Consider the following 26,024-nt stretch of genomic DNA (forward strand, 5'->3'; position numbering starts at 1 on the left):
TGGGTAACAGACTAAGTGGGAGAATTGAAAAAAGGGAGGTAAAACAAGAAGCCAGACACGCACCATAGACAGATTTGTAATCTTAGATGAACTCTGTGTCTTGATGATAAGTATTTTATAAAGTCCAGAGTCGCTGATGGTGAGGTTTCTGATGGTGAGAGATCCAGTCTGAGTATCCAGCTTCAGTCTGTCTTTGAACTTCCTACTGTAGTCAGTTGTAATCACGCCAGCATTCAGCAGTGCTAGTTTATCAAATGAATCTATAGCTGTACCTACAGTCTATACCTACAGCTGTGAGGCTTCCAACCCTGCTGACTCAAAACCAACTCCGCTCAACATTGAAACGCTCTGCCCTCAATTGTCCTCACGCTCCACCATCAAAGGTATGTCAACACTGCATATAGTATTGTTTTTCCATTTTGTGGGTCAGTAATGGGACCCCGTAATGACAGACCACTAAATAGCAAGCTCTGTTGATAATGAGCTCACCAGAGATATCATTGGGCAGAGCCAACCCCCAGACAGATTGTCTGCTCTTCGTTTCCTCTAATTCTAGGGGGAGATAAATACCAGCTGAAGCTCACTAACAACTTATTTTGTAGGATAGTAAGTTTAAAACTAACAAATTGTATTTTTAACATTAAAACCTGTGGGCAGTTTTTACAAATTCCTCAACATGCGTATTATCATATTTTTTTACTTCTGTATTACAGCCAGCTGATTTCTGTATTTATTTTCCTATTATCCTTGAGCCAACCTTATAATACCTTCAGCAATGTCATTCATTAGTATTGACTAAAGCACAGGGCATGGGTTTGAACAGCTGCATTTAATTTAGACAGGAATAATATAGGCTTCAGGTGAATACAGGGCAAGGCCACATACAACATACAGTTGATAAAAAATATGGTAGATGAGAAGAAGTTAATGAAAATGATATGACAGGCAATGCCAAATGAGTGACTAAACAGTCCCCCCCATTTTACTCCTGACAGGGTCTGGTCGCAATCCTGTCCCAATCCTCCTGGTCACATTGCTATCAGTTGGGATAATAAGTGGTGGTACTTACTGGGCAGTTAAAATAATAAAATGTGGAGGTAAGTACAATCTGTGTTACAGTTGACATCATACAGACCACCCTGAAGGCAGCAAACACAGAACATACACTGTAGGTAATCATGTAATATTATGCCTTTTCCCTTTATTTCAATGCAGCCTGCAAGCAAAGAGAAGAAGCCCAACATTATGCTGATGTGAAATTTCAGAGATCGGTAAGGTCTATGTGTATGGATGTGTGTATGTACTGTATATACTGCCCTCCCAAGCAAAAAGGCAGTAACTGCTCATAGAGTGGAACTGAGAAAGTCTTCAAAGTTTTTTTTAAATTGTCCAGCCAAATTAATTCTAGGGTATTCATTGAAGATGTACTGATCTGTTGCCTTACTATGAGTAAAAAAAAAATATTCATGTTGACCCTGACCTCTGACATGACCTTTGACCCTTAAACGGCAGTTACTGACTTTTTCCTTGGCATGATATGTTATAAATGGCAGGGTAATACCAAAGCAAAGAGCAGTATCTGCCATTTTCATTTGTTAGTTTACTATACTTCTCATTTATGCTATTAACCCATGTAATCCCACATTTCTCCCACACATGAAAATATCCGAATCATGTGTCATTAGTAAACTTTTGAAATAATCGATCATAATTTGTTTAAATATTCATGGGAAAATAGGTGAAAAAGTGTGTTTTATAGTTGGTCACAAGGATAATGTGATGTGTATATACTGAATTAACATATTTCACATATGCAGTCATGAAAATTCTTTATAACCCAGCCCACAATTAGTTTGTGCATCACAATTTTGAACTACAATCAGTCAGACCTACTGTCATACTTCAATTGACCTTTTTTTCCAAAAACATTTCAGTCATTTTGATTGTCTTTTTCGTCGACTTTTCTTTTCTTCCTAGAGTCCGTTGTACTGTTTCTCCTCACCCTTCATTGACTTTTCTATTATTGGCTTTTTCGTTCACTCTTATCTCCTTTTCTACTCTCCATGGTATATCTTGAAGCACCCATTGCGCAGTGACACTTTGCATTTCTCACATGCATAGGTAGTGCATTTGTCACAATGACAACATCTATGGAACCAGTGCATTGCGATGATCGGCCAGTGAGAAGCTTTGTCATATCTTGCCTGATCTTCAACAGTAGCAGCAGTAGAGATCTCCTTCCGTGGCTCAGTGGTTTCGTGCCAAACCTTTGCATAAGCGACTGTACCACTATCCGTGAGAAGGTCGATGGTCCCTCACATAACGTCTCTGTAAAAGAAATGGCTGTTTACGAGTGCACTGTTGAAACCATGCAAAGATTTTATTTTTTTATTTTGCCTTTATTTAACCAAAGATGAGCCACCACCACTTCTTAGACCTGATGGAGATATGGTATCTTGAAACCTGTAGGTCGTGAAGTTCAACACCACCAATGTGCTCATTGTATCGGTTGATGCATTTTGGTTGTGGGACTTTGTCAAAGGCATGTCGCTCCTTTTTCCATCTCTTGACAGAGTTCTCACTGTATTTCTCCTCCATGTGTGTTGCCACTGTGACAATGTTATTGTCTTTCTAACGGACCAGCAACTTGTCTCCTTGGGTCAGAACCTCAGAGGTTCCCAGAGTAACTTCATGAAGTCCTTCTGTGGCTTGAATGGGACATCAAACAGACGATTTTGCCTCATCGTTCCAGAGAGCCTATATCCTCTTTTTGTCATTTCATCGAGGAGTGCAAGCGAAGTGAAGATGTTGTCATGAAGAAACTTGCAACCTTGAGGCACCTGAGATTGCTCTGCAAGACCGAGAACGACACTGGGTCCCTGACCCAACCCAGTCTCAGGGAGGAGAGTGTGGGATCCACCATATGGCTCCATGTGATATATGTAACCACTGGATGAGGCAAGGCTCCATAGCTTGCAACCAAAACGGATTGGTTTACCTCTAATGGATTGTTTACATCCATGTCGGCCATAGTATCGGATCATGCTCATCCACTGACAGCCATTCCTGAAATGGCATGACTTTGTATGACTGATTGAGCTCAGAGAAGATGGGCCTAACCTTAAAAAAATGGGTCGTCAGTGATCTTTGTGTTGTCAACCACATGAACTGAGGCCATTATTTCATCAAAGCGATTTCTCCGCATTGCATCTGAAATGCTTTCATTGTGTACATCACTGTCAAGTGCCCAGTACATGTGTCTTCTTGGAACAGAGCTGTACCCAGATGTGATAAGGATCCCATAGAATGTGAGGAGCTCATCCATACTCAGATACAGTTGCTTGTCCTTGGTCTGGGTGGAGTAGAGGTTGGACATTTCAATGGTGATCTCTCTTAGGGTGGGTGGATGCATTAGTAGGAAAACATCCATTGGGTTGAGGGCAGCTTTGTTTGACACATTCTGCAGCATTTGGGCTGTATACTATGTGTTCTGGAATCACAGCGGTGGCAGGCCTCTTCGATCGTTTGAACACTCCATCCTTATTTTTGACCACCTGCAGCTTTTCCCTTGGCTCTTCTGACTGGACCCTCTGGCGAGTAGAGGCTGTTGGCTCTTCATTATCAACGGTGGGGGGGTTGTGAGGGGTAGGTCATCATTACTGGTAACGTTGTTCCTGTCATGATCTGATGGCATAGGTTCAGCATATGCATTCAACAGCCTGGCTGGCAAATGACCTGTCTCCCCCTCATAGTCCATATCTGACCCATCGCTATCACAATCACTGAGGACAGCATCTTTCTCATTTTGAGGGATAACTGCAATGTTGCATGCTTTGTCTGGGCGGTCACCTAGATCCAACATATCCAGAACTTGACTCAAAGTGAAACTAAAAGAAAGAACAGAGTAGAAAGTTAGGTAGAACAAGAACTGTGTATCAGTATGTGTATACCTAGATGCACTGTGTTATCCCTCCGGTCACTATTGTTGCCATCAACATGATTACTCATTCTATGACCACACTGAACAAAGTTGAGTAATTGCAAATGCATATATCAATACTAGACACCTTAAAGATGATGTGTACCAAAAATCTTTGTCCTATCTTTGTTAACTTACTTTACTAACCTTTTGTTTGGGAGCTTTGATGCAGCCATCCTCTTCTCATGGTGCAACCAGGAAGTAAACATCTCTGGTCATGTGACAATTTAACCTAAACATGTGACACTGCACATATTTCATTGAAACACTTTATTGTTTAAATATTTGCTAGAAATGCATTGATACATCATTCAGTAACATTTTTTAGAGCCTTGTAACCAGAAACGTTTTTTACGGTCACTATTGTGACTGATGGGATTAAATAGGTTAATACAAGAGCAGTGTAATTACTAACAGTGTAACAGAGTTGAAACTGCATCCTTTGTGTGTCTTCCACTAAGATACCAGTTGCATTTACATAGAGATGTAGGTTCTGCATTAGTCACACACTGTGTTTGACAAGTAGCCCATGTCTTGTTATAAGAGTAAATGTGAAAAGCAGCACTGAAATTGTTTGAATTACATGAAATGATTACCTGTCTTGTAATATATGATGGAACATGATCGAAGTATGATGTAGGGTAATACAAATGATAAAAAATGACCATGAGATTGCTAATAAAAACATTTTATTAATATTTTTTCAAATGACACTTTTGAATGAATAAATAACAGCTTTAAGAATACATTTTAAACATATTTACATGTTCATATTCACAAGACGACCCAAATGACATTTAGCTACAATTGATAAAATGCTGAATAGATACATTTCATTTTTAAGTAAAACTTATTCAGTGCTCTTTCATATCACTCCTCATCCTCAGCAAAGTCATTCCAGAACTGCCTTTTGATTTGCAGGCATCAGAGGACACAGCTTGGTGATTATGTCCATCGTCTTGGACTCTTCTATCCCTCTATCATGTGTACGTAGTGTTGAGGGTGTCTCTAGAGTGACTTTCTTCATGATAAAGTCAAGCTCTGTGAAGTCCTTTTCTTCATGGGAGACTTTGTAGAAGAGGCTCCTGGATCCACGCCTCAACTGGATCTCAGCCATCTCTGCCAGCTTTGGTGCTGCTGCCTTCTTCAGCTTGACGACGGAATTGCCAGCTTTCCATGCCAGGATGTTTTCCTTTTTCATTTCGACCACCTCCATCTTGCCTGCATTGGAAGTGGCGACAGCATGGAGGAAGTCCCTAAAGTCGTACAGCACACCTCCAGGTCGAGCTTTCATTTCCTGTTCCATGCCATGGTGGAAACTGTCTGCACTCATGAAGGTGTGTCCTGGCTCGAAGAACTTTTGAGGGTGATGTCCTCCATCAAAGTCTGAGTCATCATTAACAACACTCACCAGTGATGTTAGGAGGCACCAGTTTTTGTTTTGAGAAGTGCAGTTATCCACCCAATACACTGCATGCTTGACATCTCTCTCACTCTCCAGTGCTGTTACATAAGATGAAGTAATCTCCTCTGACTTCCGACCAGCTGTTCCTTCATGCCATACCACTGAGACTGTTTTCTTCTTCTTTTGAGACTTCTTTCCAACGGTGGCGAATGTCTCGTGATCAGTAATGATTCTTCTTGTGAACAATGCTGTTTTCACACCTGGCATGCGAGGGAGCATGATGACTTTTTGCATATCAACGCTCCTCACAGACCAGTCCTCAGGCCAATCTTTCTGTGCATCAGCCTGGTAATGGCTTCTGCTCTGCTATGCAGACTTCTTATGTTCCTCATATTTTCTACATTGCATGCAGTCAGGGTTGGTGATGGTGAATTCAGGTGCTGCATGGCTGTTGTCTTGGCAGGCTTGGGTTTCCATGGCCTCATTCTCCCTGTGCTCCATCTTTAGATGATGACCCTGCACCAAACAGAGCTCGCACTCCTCCTCTCCAAGCTTCACAAAGCTGATGTTCCTTCCCTTTACCGCCTTGCCAGCTGCGGTTATGAAACCTATCGCATCTTTGTTCTTCTCCTTGTAGTCATTATGCATGAACCGAATATTGACGTCACTAGGGAGGTAGAGGCGATGTGGGGAATGCTCTTGTCTGTAGTGGCTGATTTGGGGATGGAAGGACTCAATGTGTTGCAGGATTGGATTCATATTCAATTTGCTCGCTGAAGCTTTCTTTCCCCTCTGATCCTTTGGTGGAATCAGTTTGGTTGTGATTGACTTGCCCATCATTGTGACAATCAACCTGTCATTTTTGGGGTGGTAGCCCAATGTTGTCAGGAAAAACACTTTGCACACCTGTTGTGCAGAACCGATCTGGTTTGGAAGATGGTACAGAAACGACCTGCTGCGTCGACTGTCAGCACCAACAGTGACATTTTTCTTAGATTGCTGTGCCACCATGTGGAAAATCCATGTCCTCTTCTCCTTCTACTTCATCTCCCAATACTTTTCCCATATTTCCTTTCGTCTAACCTCAGAATATTTCAGAGTACATTCCCTCTTGCATTTGGGACCACATGGCTTACCCATTGGTGGAATCTTGGATTTCTTGTTTGATAGGTGTTCTGGAGTTGTGTCCACGGACTCAGCTGCCACTTGTGCTGGAACATGCAACTCTGAAGGTGGATGATAATCTTCATCATCTTCATTGGCAATTGATTTCTCTTTCGATAGACTGATGTCTAAGGAGTCAGAGACCACCCACTGGTTCTCTATTTCTTCAAATAGTGTTGACACTGTGACTTCAGTTAAAGGGGGTAGATCAGGAATCTTTGTTGGAATGTGGCCCTCCAAACTCAACTGAAATAAATAGAGCAAATAATCAGGGACATGCATCCTAATGATTCTAATCTGTCATGGATGATAATAATTAATACTGACATTTTCTAGTGTGCAAACATATGATCATAATCCTTTTCAGTTATTCTATAATATAGGATATAATCCATGTTGATTTTATCTTGTGCAAACATTATCATAATCATTTTCACTGTAACTCAATTCATCTATTAATTTCATACCTGCTCCCAAAAAGGCTCTTACATTTTCATTTACAAATACAAAAAAATTGCATGGATGAACATTGACAGGAATGCAACCTAGTATTGACGTGGTTGTACTGTCCTAATACACACTCACATGGCAAATTTGATCCGCATAGATACTAATCATCTAGGCCACAGGGATTGGTGGAAATCATGCAAAACAGTATTTTCCGCATTCATGTAATGATGGCACTGAAGCAGACACATTGAGCACATGTTTGGCATGTCAAAGCTTGTTGTACTAATTACATACAGTGGGGCAAAAAAGTATTTAGTCAGCCACCAATTGTGCAAGTTCTCCCACTTAAAAAGATGAGGCTTGTAATTTTCATCATAGGTACACTTCAACTATGACAGACAAAATGAGAAAAGAAATTCCAGAAAATCACATTGTAGGATTATTCATTTATTTATTTGCAAATGATGGTGGAAAATAAGTATTTGGTCAATAACAAAAGTTTATCTCAATAAACATAGCAAGGCAACAACGCATGACAACACAACATGGTAGCAACACAACATGGTAGCATCACAAAACATGGTACAAACATTATTGGGCACAGACAACAGCACAAAGGGCAAGATGGTAGAGACAACAATACATCACGCAAAGCAGCCACAACTGCCAGTAAGAGTGTCCATGATTGAGTCTTTGAGTGAAGAGGTGGAGATAAAACGGACCAGTTTGAGTGTTTGTTGCAGCTCGTTCCAGTCGCTAGCTGCAGCGAACTGAAAAGACTAGCGACCCAGGGATGTGTGTGCTTTGAAGACCTTGAACAGAATGTGACTGGCAGAACGGGTGTTGTAAAGTATGTGGAGGATGAGGGCTGCAGTAGATATCTCAGATAGGTGGAGGCCTAAGAGGGTTTTATAAATAAGCATCAACCAGTGGGTCTTGCGACGGGTATACAGAGATGACCAGTTTACAGAGGAGTATAGTATAGAGTGCAGCGATGTGTCCTATAAGGAGCATTGGTGGCACATCTGATTGCCGAATGATGAAGAACATCTAGCCGCTCAGTTGGTGAATTTCAATGTTGTGCGTTTAAAATATGTAGCCTGATTGATGCCCATACATAGGAATTAGTATACCTAAAGCTTTAGAATCTGGAAAAATGATGTACTGAATGTCGCGGCAGATTGTTGATTTTGTTTGTCAAGAGTGATACTAATTGGACTGTTTAGTTATAGCCTACTATGGTCCTCACCGTCATTGTGTACTGCCAGGAAAGTGAAGGCAGCTTGCATGCACAGTCAGGAAACTACTTGGGATGCTTCGAGTGGAGGAGAATTAGGAGGAGAACCGGTGCTGAAAAGCTCCTCCTGCCAGAAGTTTGTTCTTTAGAAAGTATTTCACTCTGATGTGTTCCACGGAAAGTATTTGACTCTAGCCACAAAATTAAGGAAATGAGAAGGGGGAGGGGGAGATTTCAGCAAGGCCAATTTCTTGCCTGCCGAACAAATATAGCGATGTGCAGAATAAATTAGCAATTTCAATTGTCATTGATTGACATTTCCCCTCATCCCAAATCATGTCATGTCTACATCAAGTAGCACCTTTCCATCTAACTAGGTCAGCCAACATGGGATGGGACAAGTGCTGGAGGAAAAAATAGTCAAACGCTAGATCAAACAATGAAATGCCAACAAAGTTCGGCATGATGTCATCCAGAATGTGGAAATTTAAGGCCCTTTGCAAGGGGTCAAATGTCACAATAGAGCAGAATGGAAAGTATCACCGAGAACCAGAGACTGGATGCATTATTAGTGTATTTGTATACAGTTCTGCATATACACAGAAAAAAACGGGTTAATTTTTCACCCGTTAGTTGGAATTTCTCTACCCCACACTGTCAGATCGTGAAGTTATAGTTGTTGTAATTCATGAATGTCTCTGACAGGAAAGTTGTGTTTAGCTAAGTGCCAACTTTCACTAAAATTGAGAAATGGTTTGTTTTTGTGTATATGTAAGACTTAAAGCATAAATGCAAAAAGTAACTAAATGTTTTCTGGTAGGGTCTACTACATCATAGACCCTGTCCGGGGGTATCATTGGACGGGGCCACAGTGTCTCCCTACCTCTCGTATCTCAGCCTCCAGTATTTATACTGCAGTGGTTTGTGTCAGAGGGCTAGGGTCAATCTGTTTTTCTGGAGTATTTCTCCTTTTCATGCACCCTCTAATTCTCTCTCTCCCTCTCACTCCCCTCCCAGAGGACCTGAGCCCTGGAACCATGCCTCAGGACCTCCTAGCCCGATGATAACAACCTCTCACTTAATGTGATCGTGGACTATAGGAAAAGGAGGGCCGATCAGGCCCCCATTAACATTGACAGGGCTGAAGTGGAGAGTTTCAAGTTCCTTGGTGTCCACATCACCAACAAACTGTCATGGTTGAAACACACCAACACAGTTGTGAAGAGGGCACAACAAAACCTTTCCCCCTTAGGAGACTGACAATATTTAGCATGGGTCCCCAGATCCTCAAAAAGCTCTACAGCTGCACCATTGAGAGCATCCTGAGAGGTTGTATAACCACCTGGTGTGGCAACTGCATACCCCATGTGTATAGCCTCATTATTGTTATGTAATTTTCTTGTGTTACTTATGAATGTTATTATTTTTTTTAACTTTAGGTTACTTAGGAAATGTTTTCTTAATTCTAATTCTTGACCTGCATTGTTGGCTAAGGGCTTGTAATTAAGCACTTCAAGGTAAGGCCCACAGCTGTTGTATTCAGCAAGTGACAAATACAATTTGATTTGGCTTGGTTTTTGCTCTGGCATGCACTGTCAACTGTGGAACCTTATATAGACAGCTGTGTGCCTTTCCAAATCATGTCAAATCAATTAAATTTACCACAGCTGTACTCCAATCAAGTTGTAGAAACAGCTCTAGGATGATCAATCCAAACAGGATCCACCTGAGCTCTATTTGAGTCTCATCGCAAAGGGGATGACTCATTATGTAAATAAGGTATTTCAGTTTTTGTTATATGTAATGAATTTACTAAAATGTATAAACCCGATTTTCGCTTTGTCATTATAGGGTATTGTATGTAGATTGAGGGAAATTAAAATGTAATCGATTTTACAATAAGGCTGTAAGGTAATAGCATGTAAAAAAAAAAGGGAAGGAGTCTCAATACATCCAAATGCTCTGTGTTAACTCTGTCTGACCGGGAGCGTAGTGGTTATGGTGGTTGATCCTCAAATGACTTTTTGAGAGTTCAAATCCCATGGGAGCAATTAATAGTGCAACATTTTTCTTGTTGCCTTTGTGGGCCTGAAATAGCAAATTTGAGGTGTGTAGGGGGACAGGGGCTAGTTCCCATCAAATAGCATGAAAGAAGTGACACCTTGTATAGAATGTCCTTATAATAGAGTTGTGATAACATACAACCCTTTTCTGCAAAAGCCTACTTTTACCTGGGGGCATGCTTTGTAGACCATTCAAAGGTGTTCCTAATATTGGTCCCCCTAAAGAAACCCACATGTTAAGATAGCTTAGAAATAGTTGTAGCAGTGGTTAAGGTGGTGAATTCCCAAAGTTGTGAGTTAAAATCCTTGCAAGAGCATGCCAACTTGCTTTTGTTGCCTTGACCGAACAATGTTGAGGTGGGTTTCTGGAAGGACATTAGACAGCAAGGGAAATTGGATTAGAAAATGTTAGGTTATAGCAACTGGTGTTGAGTAGGCGTGCTGAGCTACAATCAAACCCACCCCTGTCCATATAATCTTGTTCCAGAGACAACTGATTCAGTATGATCTAGGCAAAGCTGACCGTAGAACAGTACTCCTCTGTACGCATTTATGAAATGTCTCAGGCTAAGAATGCTGAACTGGAATCAGTCTCCCCCCTGTCAAAGTAATGTTATTCATTCTACTCAGAAATACTAAACAGATCCAAGTTTAGCACTCTTACTTCAAGCCACTAAGTGAATGTTGGGTCTTGGGTGCTAAATATCTTGAACAGTGGTTGAAAAAGTACCCAATTGTCATACTTGAGTAAAAGTAAAGATATACGAATAGAAAATGACTCAAGTGAAAGTCACCCAGTAAAATACTAAGTAAACGCCATTGCTAAAATACACTTAAGTATCAGTGGTAAAGTATAAATGATTTGACCTTCCTTATATTAAGCAAACTAGACAGCACGATTCTCTTGTTTTTTTTATTGAATAAATAGCCATGGGAACACTCCAACACTCAGACATAATTTACAAACGAAGCATGTGTGTAGTGAGTCTGCTAGACCAGAGGCAGTAGGGATGACCAGGGATGTTCTCTTATTAAGTGTGTGAATTGGACCATTTTCCTGTCCGGCTAAGCATTTGAAATGCAACAAGTACTTTTGGGTGTCAGGGAAACTGTATGGAGTAAAAAAATACATTATTTTCTTTAGAAATGAAGTCAAATTAAAAGTTGTAAAGAAATAGAAAGAGTAAAAGTACAGATACAAAAAAACTGACTTAAGTAGTACTTTCAAGTGTTTTTACATAATGGAAAATGTATGGAGTAAAAAGTAAATTTTCTTTAGGAATGTAGTGGAGTCCCAAGGCCAGTAGTTGACAAGCATTTCCCTCTAGCAATGTAAAAATGTCCTTGAATGTACATGACCCATCTGAATGTATATATATAAATATACATGTAGTATATTGTATTTAAAGTAGTGGAGTACTTTAAATACATTTTTGTTAAGTAATTTACACCACTGGACTTGAAAGGAACACCTTAATTACCTTGACTCACCGGTTCCCCGCACATTGACTGTTGCACATATATATAGCCTCGCTATTGTTATTTTACTGCTGCTCTTTTAATTATTTGTTACTTTAATTTCTTATTTTTAATTAACACGTATTTTTCTTAACTAAATTGTTGGTTAAGGGCCTGTAAGTCAGCATTTCACTGTAAGGTCTACACATGTAGTATTTGGCGCATCTGACAAATACAAATGGATTTGTTACACATGAAAACATGTTGTGAACCTGGTGTGACATTATTGAAACTGTGCTGACACCTAGTGACATTAAGAGGGACTACACCACACACACACACACTGTAACCTTAAAACAAATGGGATGCTTTACATACATTGTTCATTTTTATTAGATACTAATATATATATATCCAATAAACATACATTCAAAAGTCGGAATGTAATGTCGGAATGTAAAGCACAAACGACTGGAAAGTTCCTCAAAAGCAGCTGTAGTGAGTCAAGCATCTTGAGGTTGCCTGAAATAGGTCAAAGCACATATTTTTAATTTTCTAATTTATTTAATCTTTATTTAACTAGTCAAGTTGAACTCAACAACATCGATACAGACACAAGTTATCTGCTATATTTGGGAAACAGGATTAAAACAGAGAGAACTTGCCAAAATGCAATGTACGTTTCTGTAGTACTAGTAGGCTGGTTTATACAGTATCAGAGGTAACAATTGAGTAAAAGACACCTAGCTAATAAAATACTGGGGCTGGCGGCCATTAGTTACATTTCAACCATAGCGATAGCCTAATTGAGGCGCAACAGAGTTCACCGGCGAATGCCGGAACACCAGAAATAATACCTAAACCAAGGAATGAGAAATGGTGGAGCCTACCAGAATGAAGAGACATTTTCCCGAAATAAACGTGGTGAGTGAAAAACGTAATTACATATATAGCTCACCCCCTACAGGGTATCTCATTTTACCGCTATACGACTTTATATGCGTTGTTTGTTATCAAAATTGATATTTACGAAGTTTTTGGAACGCATTTGTTGGAACGTTCCACAAAATATACCCACACCGTTCCACAAAATATACCCGCCCACAAACAGACAGACAATGTATCTTTGAATTACACTTTATCTGAGTACCCTATTGAAATGGAAAATGATCAACTCCGTTCTCTGGATATTACTCTTGCTCGAAAGTGGTAAGTCTGTCTTGCCAAACTGTGAGTTAATTACAAAAGTAGGCTACTATCATGTTACATAACTCTTGTGTAAATTATGTGAATAGGCTATTATTATGAAAGTGCAGAAAGAAATGCTGTCATAATTTTGCTTTTTGGTCATGTATTTATTGTAAAAGAGAAAATGTGTTCTCAAGGACTTACTAGCAAAATAAAGGTAAAATTAGTCTTATTTAGTGTTCACGAGTTAGAAAATTTAACTAGGCTACACCTAGGAGCCATAACTACGACTCAATGGAACATAAATAATGCAAAGACATTACAAACAAAAAAAGTAAGTATGTCACTGCGTACTGTAAAAGTATAAATGAATTAATCCTAGTCTAACATGTGCTTGGCTTGGATCCAGGATCGCCTACAGGATTTAGTCCTGTTAATGCCTTGTATTGATGTAGCTACTGCCCTTAGCCAATGTTTTCTTTCTTCCTTTCAGATCTGATTGATGCAGTAAATGTGTCGGGAAAAGAGGGAATGAAAGTAACTTTACCGACTGGATTTACTGAACTATCTAGCGGCACTGTTATAGCATGGTGTTTTCCATTGATTCGTTCAGATTCATTTGATAAACTAGCACTGCTGAATGCTGGTGTGATTACAACTGACTACAGTAGGAAGTTCAAAGACAGACTGAAGCTGGATACTCAGACTGGATCTCTCACCATCAGAAACCTCACCATCAGCGACTCTGGACTTTATAAAATACTTATCATCAAGACACAGAGTTCATCTAAGATTACAAATCTGTCTATGGTGCGTGTCTGGCTTCTTGTTTTACCTCCCTTTTTTCAATTCTCCCACTTAGTCTGTTACCCAGAGTTGTTTTCAATGAAGATTAAAAAAATACCTTTTGTATTTAGAGTTTGAAAAAGAAATAGCCCACTTCTTCATATATGTTTAGGTCTCATTTATGACATCTTAGTTTTTACTGTAAACACATTAGTTTAAATCTCTGTTTGTCATTGAGTCACTGCTAAATCATTCTGCTATCCCAGCCTCAGTGTCTGCTCCTCACATCAGTCACTCAGTGGACAGTCCATTTGAAAGCATGAGCTGTTCCTTGGTGTGCACTGTGAAGAACGGGAGAGAGGTGATCTTGTCCTGGTACAGAGGAGAGGAGATACTCAACCAGACCAGCAGCCCTGATCTTCTAGCCAATCTCTCTCTCCCTCTGGAGTTAAACAAAAGAAATGTTGACGCCTACAGCTGTGAGGCTTCCAACCCTGCTGACTCAAAACCAACTCCGCTCAACATTGAAACGCTCTGCCCTCAATTGTCCTCATACAGTTGATAAAAAATATGGTAGATGAGAAGAAGTTAATGAAAATGATATGACAGGCAATGCCAAATGAGTGACTGAACAGTCCCCCCCATTTTACTCTTGACAGAGTCTGGTCGCAATCCTGTCCCAATCGCACTGGTCACATTGTTAGCAGTTGGGATAATAAGTGGTGGTATATTCTGGGCAGTTAAAATAATAAAATGTGGAGGTAAGTACAATCTGTGTTACAGTTGACATCATACAGACCACCCTGAAGGCAACAAACACAGAACATACACTGTAGGTAATCATGTAATATTATGCCCTTTCCCTTTATTTCAATGCAGCCTGCAAGCAAAGAGAAGAAGCCCAACATTATACTGAAGAGAAATTTCAGAGATCGGTAAGGTCTGTGTGTATGGATGTGTGTATGTACTGTGTATATACTGCCCTCCCAAGCAAAAAGGCAGTAACTGCTCATAGAGTGGAACTGAGAAAGTCTTCAAAGTTTTTAAAAATTGTCCAGCCAAATGAATTCTAGGGTATTCATTGAAGATGTACTGATCTGTTGCCTTACTATGAGTACTTTTTTTTTTATTCATGTTGACCCTGACCTCTGACATGACCTTTGACCCTTAAACAGCAGTTACTGACTTGTTCCTTGGCATGATATGTTATAAATGGCAGGGTAATACCAAAGCAAAGAGCAGTATCTGCCATTTTGGTCCGCCTCTCTTTCACCAGAAGAAAACCGTTACAGAATCACCCACCAACCAAGGACCAAGCGGCGTGGTAAACAGAGGCAGCAGCAACAGCAGCAGCAGGAGAAGCAACAGGTGCAGCAGCAGGAGAAGCGACAGAGGCAGCAGCAGCAGTGGGAGAGGCTGCACTATTTGGATAAATGGACTTGGGAGGAGATCCTTGACGGAAAAGGACCCTGGGCAGAGCCAGGGGAATATTGCCGCCCCAAAGCCGAGCTGGAGGCTGCGAAAGCAGAGAGGCGGCATTATGAGGAGCTAGCACGGCAGAGCGGCTGGAAGCCCGAGAGGCACCCCCAAAAATGTTTGGGGGGGGGGACACAGGGAGAGTGTGGCAGAGTCAGGAGTCAGACCTGAGCCAACTCCCCCTGTTTACCGTAAGGAGCCATGGATGGAATTGGAGCTGTCGGCGAAGCAGAGTGCTGAGTCTGAGAGTGTGGAGGATGTATTGGACAGAGTAGAAAGAAAGCTGTTGGTTTGGCATAGTATGCACGGCATTCGCCCTGAGGAGCGTGTTAGCTGTCCGATGTCACCCGTGTCAGTTCCTCGTACTCAGCCTGAAACGTGTGTTGGAGTTCCGGGGGATTTGATGCCGGCTATACACACCAGGTCTCCAGTACACCTTCACAACCCGGTGTGTCCTGTTCCTTGCACTCACCCGGAGGTGCGTGGCCCAGTACCACCAGTGCCAGCACCACGCATCAGGCCTACAGTGCGTCCCGCCTGTCCAGCGCTGCCGGAGCCTTCCTCCTCTCCAGCGCAGCCAGAGTCTCCCGCCTGTCCGGCGCTGTCAGAGCTACCACCCCTCATGCCAGAGGCGCCAGAGCCCCTCATTCCAGAGGCACCAGTGCTCCTCAGTCCAGCGCTGCCAGAGCCTTTGTCTCCAGTCTGCCCAGCGCCGTCTGAGCTACCAGTCTGTCCAGTGCCGCCAGTCTGCCCAGCACCGCCAGTGCCGCCAGTCTGCCCAGCGCCGCCAGTGCCGCCAGTCTGCCCAGCGCCGCCAGTGCCGCCAGTCAGCCAGGATCCGCCAGAGCCGCCAGTCTGCCAGGATCAGTTAGATCCGCCAGTCAGCCAGGATCCGCCAGGATCCGCCAGTCAGCCAGGATCTGCCAGTCTGTCAGGATCCGCCAGTCTGCCAGGATCCGCCAGTCTGCCAGGATCCGCCAGTCTGCCAGGATCCGCCAGTCAGCCAGGATCTGCCAGAACTGCCAGTCGGCCAGGATCCGCCAGAACTGCCAGTCGGCCAGGATCCGCCAGTCGGCCAGGATCCGCCAGTCAGCCAGGATCCGCCAGTCAGCCAGGATCCGCCAGGATCTGCCAGTCGGCCAGTCAGCCAGGATCCGCCAGTCTGCCAGGATCAGTTAGATCCGCCATTCAGCCAGGATCCGCCAGTGTGCCAGGATCCGCCAGTCGGCCAGGATCCGCCAGAACTGCCAGGATCCGCCAGTCTGCCAGGATCCGCCAGTCAGCCAGGATCTGCCAGAACTGCCAATCGGCCAGGATCTGCCAGTCGGCCAGGATCTGCCAGTCGGCCAGGATCCGCCAGTCTGCCAGGATCAGTTAGATCCGCCATTCAGCCAGGATCCGCCAGTGTGCCAGGATCAGCCAGGATCCGCCAGTCAGCCAGGATCCGCCAGTCTGCCAGGATCCGCCAGTCAGCCAGGATCCGCCAGGATCTGCCAGTCAGCCAGGATCTGCCAGTCGGCCAGGATCTGCCAGTCGGCCAGGATCTGTCAGTCGGCCAGGATCTGCCAGTCGGCCAGGATCCGCCAGGATCTGCCAGTCGGCCAGGATCTGCCAGTCAGCCAGGATCAGTTAGATCCGCCATTCAGCCAGGATCCACCAGTCAGCCAGGATCCGCCAGAAGATCTAGTCAGCCAGGATCTGCCAGAACTGCCAGTCGGCCAGGGTCAGCCAGGATCTGCCAATTTACATTTACATTTAAGTCATTTAGCAGACGCTCTTATCCAGAGCGACTTACAAATTGGTGCATTCACCTTATGACATCCAGTGGAGCAGCCACTTTACAATAGTGCATCTAAATCTTTTAAGGGGGTGAGAAGGATTACTTTATCCTATCCTAGGTATTCCTTAAAGAGGTGGGGTTTCAGGTATCTCCGGAAGGTGGTGATTGACTCCGCTGTCCTGGCGTCGTGAGGGAGTTTGTTCCACCATTGGGGGGCCAGAGCAGCGAACAGTTTTGACTGGGCTGAGCGGGAACTGTACTTCCTCAGTGGTAGGGAGGCGAGCAGGCCAGAGGTGGATGAACGCAGTGCCCTTGTTTGGGTGTAGGGCCTGATCAGAGCCTGGAGGTACTGAGGTGCCGTTCCCCTCACAGCTCCGTAGGCAAGCACCATGGTCTTGTAGCGGATGCGAGCTTCAACTGGAAGCCAGTGGAGAGAGCGGAGGAGCGGGGTGACGTGAGAGAACTTGGGAAGGTTGAACACCAGACGGGCTGCGGCGTTCTGGATGAGTTGTAGGGGTTTAATGGCACAGGCAGGGAGCCCAGCCAACAGCGAGTTGCAGTAATCCAGACGGGAGATGACAAGTGCCTGGATTAGGACCTGCGCCGCTTCCTGTGTGAGGCAGGGTCGTACTCTGCGGATGTTGTAGAGCATGAACCTACAGGAACGGGCCACTGCCTTGATGTTAGTTGAGAACGACAGGGTGTTGTCCAGGATCACGCCAAGGTTCTTAGCGCTCTGGGAGGAGGACACAATGGAGTTGTCAACCGTGATGGCGAGATCATGGAACGGGCAGTCCTTCCCGGGAGGAAGAGCAGCTCCGTCTTGCCGAGGTTCAGCTTGAGGTGGTGATCCGTCATCCACACTGATATGTCTGCCAGACATGCAGAGATGCGATTCGCCACCTGGTCATCAGAAGGGGAAAGGAGAAGATTAATTGTGTGTCGTCTGCATAGCAATGATAGGAGAGACCATGTGAGGTTATGACAGAGCCAAGTGATTTGGTGTATAGCAAGAATAGGAGAGGGCCTAGAACAGAGCCCTGGGGACACCAGTGGTGAGAGCACGTGGTGTGGAGACGGATTCTCGCCACGCCACCTGGTAGGAGCGACCTGTCAGGTAGGACGCAATCCAAGCGTGGGCCGCGCCGGAGATGCCCAACTCGGAGAGGGTGGAGAGGAGGATCTGATGGTTCACAGTATCGAAGGCAGCCGATAGGTCTAGAAGGATGAGAGCAGAGGAGAGAGAGTTAGCTTTAGCAGTGCGGAGCGCCTCCGTGATACAGAGAAGAGCAGTCTCAGTTGAATGACTAGTCTTGAAACCTGACTGATATGGATCAAGAAGGTCATTCTGAGAGAGATAGCGGGAGAGCTGGCCAAGGACGGCACGTTCAAGAGTTTTGGAGAGAAAAGAAAGAAGGGATACTGGTCTGTAGTTGTTGACATCGGAGGGATCGAGTGTAGGTTTTTTCAGAAGGGGTGCAACTCTCGCTCTCTTGAAGACGGAAGGGACGTAGCCAGCGGTCAGGGATGAGTTGATGAGCGAGGTGAGGTAAGGGAGAAGGTCTCCGGAAATGGTCTGGAGAAGAGAGGAGGGGATAGGGTCAAGCGGGCAGGTTGTTGGGCGGCCGGCCGTCACAAGACGCGAGATTTAATCTGGAGAGAGAGGGGAGAAAGAGGTCAGAGCACAGGGTAGGGCAGTGTGAGCAGAACCAGCGGTGTCGTTTGACTTAGCAAACGAGGATCGGATGTCGTCGACCTTCTTTTCAAAATGGTTGACGAAGTCATCTGCAGAGAGGGAGGAGGGGGAGGGGAGGAGGATTCAGGAGGGAGGAGAAGGTGGCAAAGAGCTTCCTAGGGTTAGAGGCAGATGCTTGGAATTTAGAGTGGTAGAAAGTGGCTTTAGCAGCAGAGAGAGAAGGGAAAATGTAGAGAGGAGGGAGTGAAAGGATGCCAGGTCCGCAGGGAGGCGAGTTTTCCTCCATTTCCGCTCGGCTGCCTGGAGCCCTGTTCTGTGAGCTCGCAATGAGTCGTCGAGCCACGGAGCGGGAGGGGAGGACCGAGCCGGCCTGGAGGATAGGGGACATAGAGAGTCAAAGGATGCAGAAAGGGAGGAGAGGAGGGTTGAGGAGGCAGAATCAGGAGATAGATTGGAGAAGGTTTGAGCAGAGGGAAGAGATGATAGGATGGAAGAGGAGAGAGTAGCGGGGGAGAGAGAGCGAAGGTTGGGACGGCGCGATACCATCCGAGTAGGGGCAGTGTGGGAAGTGTTGGATGAGAGCGAGAGGGAAAAGGATACAAGGTAGTGGTCGGAGACTTGGAGGGGAGTTGCAATGAGGTTAGTGGAAGAACAGCATCTAGTAAAGATGAGGTTGAGCGTATTTCCTGCCTTGTGAGTAGGGGGGGAAGGTGAGAGGGTGAGGTCAAAAGAGGAGAGGAGTGGAAAGAAGGAGGCAGAGAGGAATGAGTCAAAGGTAGACGTGGGAAGGTTAAAGTCGCCCAGAACTGTGAGAGGTGAGCCGTCCTCAGGAAAGGAGCTTATCAAGGCATCAAGCTCATTGATGAACTCTCCGAGGGAACCTGGAGGGCGATAAATGATAAGGATGTTAAGCTTGAAAGGGCTGGTAACTGTGACAGCATGGAATTCAAAGGAGGCGATAGACAGATGGGTAAGGGGAGAAAGAGAGAATGACCACTTGGGAGAGATGAGGATCCCGGTGCCACCACCCCGCTGACTAGAAGCTCTCGGGGTGTGCGAGAACACGTGGGCAGACGAAGAGAGAGCAGTAGGAGTAGCAGTGTTGTCTGTGGTGATCCATGTTTCCGTCAGTGCCAAGAAGTCGAGGGACTGGAGGGAGGCATAGGCTGAGATGAACTCTGCCTTGTTGGCCGCAGATCGGCAGTTCCAGAGGCTACCGGAGACCTGGAACTCCACGTGGGTCGTGCGCGCTGGGACCACCAGATTAGGGTGGCCGCGGCCACGCGGTGTGGAGCGTTTGTACGGTCTGTGCAGAGAGGAGAGAACAGGGATAGACAGACACATAGTTGACAGGCTACACAAGAGGCTACGCTAATGCAAAGGAGATTGGAATGACAAGTGGACTACACGTCTCGAGTGTTCAGAAAGTTAAGCTTACGTAGCAAGAATCTTATTGACTAAAATGATTAAATGATACAGTACTGCTGAAGTAGGCTAGCTGGCAGAGGCTGCGTTGTTGACTATGTAGGCTAGCTGGCAGTGGCTGCGTTGTTGACACTACACTAATCAAGTCGTTCCGTTGAGTGTAATAGTTTCTACTGTGCTGCTATTCGGGGCTAGCTGGCTAGCTAGCAGTGATGATTACGTTACGTTGCGTTAAAAGAACGACAATAGCTGGCTAGCTAACCTAGGAAATCGCTCTAGACTACACAATTATCTTTGATACAAAGACGGCTATGTAGCTAGCTATGTAGCTAGCTACGATCAAACAAATCAAGCCGTTGTACTGTAATGAAATGAAATGAAAAATGTGATACTACCTGTGGAGCGAAGCGAAATGCGACCGGGTTGTTGAGTGCGGAAGTTCTGTTCGGTAGACGTTGGCTAGCTGTTGGCTAGCTAGCAGTGTCTCCTACGTTAAGGACGACAAATAGCTGGCTAGCTAACCTCGGTAAATTAAGATAATCACTCTAAACCTACACACTCTAAACTACACAATTATCTTGGATACGAAGACAGCAAAGACAACTATGTAGCTAGCTAACACTACACTAATCAAGTCGTTCAGTTGAGTGTAATAGTTGTGCTGCTAATCGGTAGACGGTGGACGTTAGCTAGCTGGCTAGCTGCAGGGCAGATAGCAGTGTAGACTGCGTTAGGACGACGAAATACGATAATTACGCAATTATCTATGATACAAAGACGGCTATGTAGCTAGCTAAGAAGAAATTGCTAAGATTAGACAAATCAAACCGTTGTACTATAATGAAATGTAATGAAATGTAATACTACCTGCGGACCGAGTGCGGATGCGACCGCTCGCTCCAACCCAACAATCAGCCAGGATCCGCCAGTCAGCCAGGATCCGCTAGTCAGCCATGATCCGCCATTCAGCCAGTCTCTCCCGGAACCCCCAGCCAGCCAGGATCTGGTAGATCCATCAACCTGCCTGAGCTTCCTCTCACTCCTGAGCTTCCTCTCACTCCTGAGCTTCCCTCAGTCCCGAGCTTCCCCTCAGTCCCGAGCTTCCCCTCAGTCCCGAGCTTCCCCTCAGTCCCGAGCTACCTCAGTCCAGTGGGGCCCGTTGTTAGGTTTCCCATGCCAAGGTTAGCGGCGAGGGTCGCCGCTCAAAGGACGCTAAGGAGGTGGACTAAGACAATAATGGAGTGGGGTCCACGTCCAGCGCCAGAGCCGCCACCGCGGACAGATGCCCACCCAGACCCTCCCCTATAGGTTTAGGTTGTGCGTTCGGAGTCCGCACCTTGGGGGGGGGGTTCTGTCACGTTCTGTCCATCGTTCGTATGTTTTTTCCTTGTTTTAGTGTTGGTCAGGACGTGAGCTGGGCGGGCATTCTATGTTGTGTGTCTGGTTTGTCTATTTCTATGTTTGGCCTGATATGGTTCTCAATCAGAGGCAGGTGTTAGTCATTGTCTCTGATTGGGAACCATATTTAGGTAGCCTGTTTTGTGTTGGGTTTTGTGGGTGTTTGTTCCTGTCTCTGTGTTTGCACCAGATAGGTCTGTTTAGGTTTTCACTTTTCTTGTTTTGTTTAGTCTGTTCATGTATAGTCGTCTTTATTAAAAACATGAATAACCACCACGCTGCATTTTGGTCCGCCTCTCTTTCACCAGAAGAAAACCGTTACAATATTAAAAACCCTTATACAACACCGATACGAATACTGAGAGCAAAGACAAAACAAAAACAACCATCAACGTATTTCAACATTGTTACTTTATTGTAACATACATTGTAACATTGTTACTTTAGTGCAACATGTATTGAAACATTCATATTGTAACATTTGAACTTGCAATATTCATTGTAACATTGTCATTGTGACATTTTAGTGCAACATTCACATACAGGTAACATTTAGGATAGAGGTAGCCTGTGGAATATGCATTCAAGTAGAGGCTTAAACAGAACAAAATAATATATATATCATAGAGGTAGGCTTCAGAACCAAGTGCACAATTAGTTTGTGCATCACAATTTTGAACTACAATCAGTCAGACCTACTGTCATACTTCAATTGACCTTTTTTTCCAAAAACATTTCAGTCATTTTGATTGTCTTTTTCGTCGACTTTTCTTTTCTTCCTAGAGTCCGTTTTACTGTTTCTCCTCACCCTTCATTGACTTTTCTATTATTGGCTTTTTCGTTCACTCTTATCTCCTTTTCTACTCTCCATGGTATATCTTGAAGCACCCATTGCGCAGTGACACTTTGCATTTCTCACATGCATAGGTAGTGCATTTGTCACAATGACAACATCTATGGAACCAGTGCATTGCGATGATCGGCCAGTGAGAAGCTTTGTCATATCTTGCCTGATCTTCAACAGTAGCAGCAGTAGAGATCTCCTTCCGTGGCTCAGTGGTTTCGTGCCAAACCTTTGCATAAGCGACTGTACCACTATCCGTGAGAAGGTCGATGGTCCCTCACATAACGTCTCTGTAAAAGAAATGGCTGTTTACGAGTGCACTGTTGAGACCATGCAAAGATTTTTTTATTTTATTTTGCCTTTATTTAACCAAAGATGAGCCACCACCACTTCTTAGACCTGATGGAGATATGGTATCTTGAAACCTGTAGGTCGTGAAGTTCAACACCACCAATGTGCTCATTGTATCGGTTGATGCATTTTGGTTGTGGGACTTTGTCAAAGGCACGTTGCTCCTTGTTCCATCTCTTGACAGAGTTCTCACTGTATTTCTCCTCCATGTGTGTTGCCACTGTGACAATGTTATTGTCTTTCTAACGGACCAGCAACTTGTCTCCTTGGGTCAGAACCTCAGAGGTTCCCAGAGTAACTTCATGAAGTCCTTCTGTGGCTTGAATGGGACATCAAACAGACGATTTTGCCTCATCGTTCCAGAGCGCCTATATCCTCTTTTTGTCATTTCATCGAGGAGTGCAAGCGAAGTGAAGATGTTGTCATGAAGAAACTTGCAACCTTGAGGCACCTGAGATTGCTCTGCAAGACCGAGAACGACACTGGGTCCCTGACCCAACCCAGTCTCAGGGAGGAGAGTGTGGGATCCACCATATGGCTCCATGTGATATATGTAACCACTGGATGAGGCAAGGCTCCATAGCTTGCAAACAAAACGGATTGGTTTACCTCTAATGGATTGCTTACATCCATGTCGGCCATAGTATCGGTTCATGCTCATCCACTGACAGCCATTCCTGAAATGGCATGACTTTGTATGACTGATTGAGCTCAGAGAAGATGGGCCTAACCTTAAAAAAATGGGTCGTCAGTGATCTTTGTGTTGTCAACCACATGAACTGAGGCCATTATTTCATCAAAGCGATTTCTCCGCATTGCATCTGAAATGCTTTCATTGTGTACATCACTGTCAAGTGACCAGTACATGTGTCTTCTTGGAACAGAGCTGTACCCAGATGTGATAAGGATCCCATAGAATGTAAGGAACATCTTTTACCACAACCCGTGAAAACTCACAACCATCTCTCAGTATAACTGTCACATACGGACCAGACTGGACACATTGCGTGCGCGAGCATTGCAAAATAAATTTAGAAAACCATGTTATTCAATTATTGCACCCACACTGCTCGTGCGAGACAACAACAACGAGCGTCTGCGATGCCAAGGGCTAAAATATAAGTATTTTCTATTTCTGATCGCCCTAAAGTCCTACCTCTCCCATCTCCTCGTTGGTTTTATAGAAGCAGGTACCCACGTGCCATCTCCTCATTGGTTATACCGACGTGGATGATTGAAAGACAAACTGTTTTGCCGGTTGTCGTGGTAATACTATGAAAGTTTAGATGCCGATCACCATATAAGTTCAAAGATGAAAAAGACTGGAAGGAGGAGAGATGACTAGAAACAATTCGGTTGGCCGTTTTATGTGTGGATTAATTGTCGGAGTAGAGGTCCTTGTGCATTTCAGGTCAAATAACAACTCAATGTTTACATCCCAGGACAAATTAGCTAGCAACAGCAAGCTAGCTAAATAAGACAAATTAGCTAGCAAGTGCATGTTTAATGCTTTTCGACCTGTCCCCAAATGAATATAATTGGTTCAGTGTTTGTGTTGATGTTTTAACCTGTGTGTACAGAGAGTGCGTACGGCTCAGTAAATTTCTGGGGCAAAGCTTCCTGACATCAAGGACCTATATACTAAGCGGTGTCAGAGGAATGGCCCCCCAGTGTTTTTACACGTCTGCTATTCACTGTTTATTATCTATGCAAAGTCACTTTACAAATTAACTAACCTGTACCCCCGCACATTGACTCAGTACTGGTACCCCATGTATATAGCCTCGTTATTGTTATGTAATTTTCTTGTGTTACTTATGGATTTTATTTTAGGACTTTAGTTTACTTAGGAAATATTTTCTTAACTCTATTTCTTGACCTGCATTGTTGGTTAAGGGCTTGTAAATAAGCAATTCACAGTAAGGTCCACAACTGTTGTATTCGGCACGTGACAAATAAAATTTGATTTGGCTTGGTTTTTGCTCTGGCATGCACTGTCAACTGTGGGACCTTATATAGACAGCTGTGTGCCTTTCCAAATCATGTCAAATCAATTGAATTTACCACAGGTGGACTCCAATCAAGTTGTAGAAACAGCTCTAGGATGATGAATCAAAACAGGATGCACCTGAGCTCAATGTGAGTCTCATTGCAAAGGGGATGACTCGTTATGTAAATAAGGTATTTCTGTTTTTTATATGTAATGAATTTGCTAAAATGTATAAACCCGATTTTCGCTTTGTCATTATAGGGTATTGTATGTAGATTGAGGGAAAATTCAAATGTAATCGATTTTACAATAAGGCTGTAAGGTAATGTAAAAGGCATGTAAAAAAAAAGGGAAGGAGTCTCAATACATCCAAATGCTCTGTGTTAACTCTGTCTGACCGGGAGCGTAGTGGTTATGGTGGTTGATCCTCAAATGACTTTTTGAGAGTTCAAATCCCAGAGGAGCAATTAATAGAGCAACATTTTTCTTGTTGCCTTTATGGGCCTGAAAGAGCAAACTTGAGGTGTAGGGGGACAGGGGCTAGTTCCCATCAAATAGCATGAATGAAGTCACACCCAGTATAGAACGTCCTTTTAATAGAGTTGTGATAAGATATTATGTCGTGGAGTAACAATGCAACCCTTTTCTGCAAAAGCCTACTTTTACCTGGGGGCAAGCTTTGTAGACCATTCAAAGGTGTTCCGATACCTGGTCCCCCTGAAAAAAAACACATGTTATGATAGCTTAGAAACAGTAGTAGGCAAATGAAGGGGAAAAGGTACAATAACAGGATGATGGTATAACATTTCTGGCGTCTATTTGTTGGTAATTGGAAACACGTAAGTTTGGAATTGCGTCCCCCATTCCTAAACACATCCATCCTATAATGTAGGTTTTGAAGGTTCGTAATCTACGCTTGTAGTCATCAGAAGAAGATTGAGGAACGGTTGATGGATCCAAGAAGTACAAGCCCCCACATCATTCTCCAACCTCTGAAATCTTGTCTTTGGTGTGTGCATTTTTAAGTACCCCTTAACATTTTGACTCTGTCTGACCAGTAGAGTCGTGGTTATGGTGGTTGATCTCCAAAGGAAGGTTTGAGAGTTGAAATCCCAGAGGAGCAATTAATAGAGCAACATTTTTCTTGTTGCCTTTGTGGGCCTGAAAGAGCACACTTGAGGTGTGTAGGGGGACAGGGGCTAGTTCCCATCAAATAGCACGAAAGAAGTGACACCTTGTATAGAATGTCCTTATAATAGAGTTGTGATAACATTACAACCCTTTTCTGAAAAAGCCTACTTTTACCTGGGGGCATGCTTTGTAGACCATTCAAA

General features: G+C 44.0%; 1 long non-coding RNA gene across 1 annotated transcript; it reads left to right on the top strand.

Moving 5' to 3' along the window:
* Positions 1-292: 292 nt before the first annotated feature.
* LOC135574016 (uncharacterized) lies at positions 293-12,010 on the top strand. Its single transcript, XR_010465130.1, has 4 exons — positions 293-383; positions 996-1,097; positions 1,216-1,271; positions 9,253-12,010. It is a non-coding gene; the product is annotated as an uncharacterized LOC135574016 (long non-coding RNA).
* Positions 12,011-26,024: the final 14,014 nt, after the last annotated feature.

This window comes from Oncorhynchus nerka, linkage group LG11 (assembly GCF_034236695.1).
Source record: "Oncorhynchus nerka isolate Pitt River linkage group LG11, Oner_Uvic_2.0, whole genome shotgun sequence".
Classification (NCBI taxonomy): Eukaryota; Metazoa; Chordata; class Actinopteri; order Salmoniformes; family Salmonidae; genus Oncorhynchus; species Oncorhynchus nerka.